At 45.6% G+C, this 3613-nt stretch overlaps 1 non-coding gene across 1 annotated transcript; it reads left to right on the top strand.

Annotated features, from left to right (window-relative positions):
- Positions 1–3257: 3257 nt before the first annotated feature.
- TRNAL-AAG (transfer RNA leucine (anticodon AAG)) lies at positions 3258–3339 on the top strand. Its single transcript has one exon. It is a non-coding gene; the product is annotated as a tRNA-Leu (tRNA).
- The last annotated feature ends 274 nt before the right edge of the window (positions 3340–3613 follow it).

The following is a 3613-nucleotide window of genomic DNA, read 5'->3' on the forward strand; positions in this document are numbered from 1 at the left end:
ACACCCTGCTACCGGTGCAGGGGCTCAGGAAGTCCATGAAGTTTTGGTCCAAAATCCCACTATCGATGATGGGAAAGGTCTCCATTGTTAAGATGATAATGTTGCCATTGTTCCTATACTTTTTTCACAATGCACACTACTACATTCCAGCATACTTCTTTTGGTTACTGGAAAATTATTGAGGGAACTGATATGGGGACCTACCAGGCACCGATTAGCTCTTCACACTCTCATGCTACCATACAAAGTGTGCGGGGTCCAACTGCCAGATCTCAAGAGGTACTTTCTAGCCACACAGCTAAGCTTTGTGGCCAAATGGCTCGCAGATGAGGCCACCTCTGAAACCCAGCTTCTAAAACAGTTTGTAGCACTGGTGCGTCTGAAGGAAGCACTGTGGGTCCTGTTGCAATGCTTGGGGGAGGCCCCAAGGATTGTGCAGCTAGGTAGAAGTTTTTGGAAGAGGGCCCTGAAACTGTTGGCCCGTGAACACCCTTGCTCCCCTGAAACCCTGATTGCTTTGGATATCTGTGCAGACAAAACACATCTGGTAACTATTTAGGCAGTGGGAAAGATGTGGCATCTACACTTGAGGGGGCACATACGAGGATGGTGTCTTTAGGGAATTTGAAACCAGGGTGGAAAAGGAAGGGCTCCCCAAGGGCCAGTTCTTGTGGTACCGGATGATCCGGAAGGTGGCGAAAGGGAAATGGATGGGGTGACCAGAGCAGCCGGAGGCAGAACCAATACTAACACTGCTTCATAACTTGGGGGGCGGATGGAAACCTGTGTCCAGGATCTACAATCAACTTGCAGACAGACCTAACCCTACAAGCGGCACACTGAAGCAGTGGTGGGAGACCGACCTGGGAGTCAACATCACAGAAAAGGAAAGGGGGAGGATACTGGCATATCCCCGGGAAGTGTCAAGGAATGCTCGGTTCAGGTTGATCCAACTGAATGTCCTCTACAGGACCTATATGAGCAGAATGGCCAAATTTAGCAACAATACAAACCCACTGTGTCCCTGGTGCGGGTCGGAAGGAGCGGGAATGATGCACATGTTCTGGGGGTGCACGAAGATACAGCGTTTCTGGGCCAGGATAGAAGAGGCTTGCAGACAGGCGGGAGTAACACGCTATGAATGGTTACCAAAAGAATGCCTTCTGGGAGACTACCTAAGAAGAAGCAAAATGAGGCATATTACAAGTTGATGGACATGGTGTGTGTGCTGGCTAAAAGGGCCATTGCAATGGCGTGGAAGTCAACAGAGGGCCTGTAATACGCCAGATGGCACAGTGAACTGGAACACTGGATGGGGGTGGAAACAAAGGTATGGGGGGGTGGAGTGGCTAGACAGGGGGGGGGAGACTCCAGCCCTGCCTACGAGGCCTTGAAGACACTTATCTGGGACATTTTTCACCCATCGGACGACAAACCCCTGTGAATGAACTGAGCCCACTTCTGAGATGAACTGAACCTATCAGGAGTGGGGCTTTTATTATTCAACACCTTGATTTGCTCATCGATGGCCTGAATCCCCCGAGACACCCTAAACACCAGTACTTACGAATGGAGGAGATTAGGTGCCCACATGAGCAAATTGGCTAGTGAAGTCTTAACTGTTATCACAAAGTTACTTGTTGTTTAACTGGAAATAATATATAAATGGCAGAGTTTGAAAATTGAGCAGTGTATTATCAATGTATAACTTAAATGCCAATAAAACATTTAAAATGTAAAGCAGACAAAGCTCAGATAATCTGGTCAGTCTGCACTAAATCCTGGCAGGTGGCAACTCTAATGCCCGGGGGTGGCACTTAAACTGCTAAGTGGTACCAATCGCAGTCCCTAAAAGTAGGAGTCTCCGTGAAATACTAACAAAAGGTTTGTTTATTTTGTGTGAGCATCTTTCATAGCACGGCTTCACAGGCCACAGGTCATTCAGCTGGTCTGTTTCTTTCAAGTCTTTCTTTTTATTACTGGGCTGGAGCAGTCATGTGTTAAATGCAAATGCCCCCCTTCTCTGTGAAGTCACTTCTCACTGGGAAAGGGCTATTAGCATTCTGACCAAAGTCCCTCATCCTGTGTAAACTCCACTCTGAATACTTCCCCACATATGCAGATTTGTCTGTCATGTGTCTAATTTGGAAACATGTAAACTGTGTATTGTATTAACCGTGTATTGCCTCCTTGCATGTTTATTTATTTATTTACTTATTGTTTGCTTCCTAGGTGCTTATACAATAAGAATATACTGTTTTAAAGCGCCTACAGGGCAGGCACGGCGGGAAGGTGGGAAATACATTACAATACAAAATTAAGGGGGGTAAGAGGAAGAGGGACAAACCTATTATGCCTTATAAGTTTTCAGAATGTGCAAGTGCAGAAAGGAAGAGGGAAGAGGGGTAAGTGCTGAGGAGTCCCAAGTGCCAAGGACGAAGTGCTAGGAATGATGAGTGCTACACAGCCTTGGCCGCGGGAGGTGTAAATCCGAGTCTCCAGAGCAGAAAGATGTGCAGATGTAAAGTGTTTTGGATAGACAGGAGCTGGGAAGAATTGGTGTGGGAGGTCAAGGCCCTGAAGATGCATATGGGCCAAGAACACTGATTCAGCAACTGTGGGATTAGCAGAGGAGAGAAGTAGGGAAGAAGGAAAAGAGGAAAGTCTTAAGGAGCTTCCGGAATGTGACAAGATCCTGCTCAAGGTGCAGGGGGAGGGAGAGGTATTTTATTCACAAGATGCTTGTGTGAATCAGTGACTTGTGTTGTGCAGACTTCAGGGCAGTATAAAGAGATGTCTGGTTTTTTCTTGGAAGATAAGATATTACTAGGCATAAGTGTGACGCTGCCGGCCCCACAATAATAAGGGTGGTGGAATTGTTTACTGGCTCCTTGATTTCCAGAATAAGGGGTGTTTTAAATGAATATTGCAAACGTGGAAAGCTGTGTTTTAAAAAAATGAGGACGAGCATTACAAGTAAACTTTAGACTGAGAGGGCCACCACTGGACATTATGCTTTCTGAGACTTGTTTAATTTTCCTATAATATGTATGTGCCTACATTTCCGAGCATGCAAAGTCAAAAGTGGCTACTCGTTTAAGGTGTAGTTTATGGCATAGAGCTACTTTACAGTTATAAATCCGCACAGCATAGGTTGGCATATTTACAGCTTGCTTACTGAGAGTATTACCTGTCAATCACATTTGGTGAAACACTGTTCTTCCCTCATATTGAGAACAGAGAAGTCCATGTACGGAGGTAGCGTGGCCGAGCGGTCTAAGGCGCTGGATTAAGGCTCCAGTCTCTTTGGAGGCGTGGGTTCGAATCCCACCGCTGCCAACAGTTTTGCCTGTCTAAGCCTTTCTTAACTAGTGACAGTTACAGTGTAACCGCAATCAGTGATCTAAGTGACACGGCACACCTATATCACTGATTTTGTTTGACAGCTGCACTGTCCTAAAAGAACAGTCGACATTTGACGAATGGGGAATTTGTCATGAAAGCAGAGCAATGATAATTCACACAACTCTCGGTATTCATGATCCCAGTTAATAATAATACTATTTCCATTTATATAGTACTTAATGTGATTGTCAAAAACGTATAATCATTC

This window comes from Ambystoma mexicanum, unplaced genomic scaffold, assembly GCF_040938575.1.
Source record: "Ambystoma mexicanum isolate Mex_15411 unplaced genomic scaffold, UKY_AmexF1_1 Mex_scaf52, whole genome shotgun sequence".
NCBI classification, from domain to species: domain Eukaryota; kingdom Metazoa; phylum Chordata; class Amphibia; order Caudata; family Ambystomatidae; genus Ambystoma; species Ambystoma mexicanum.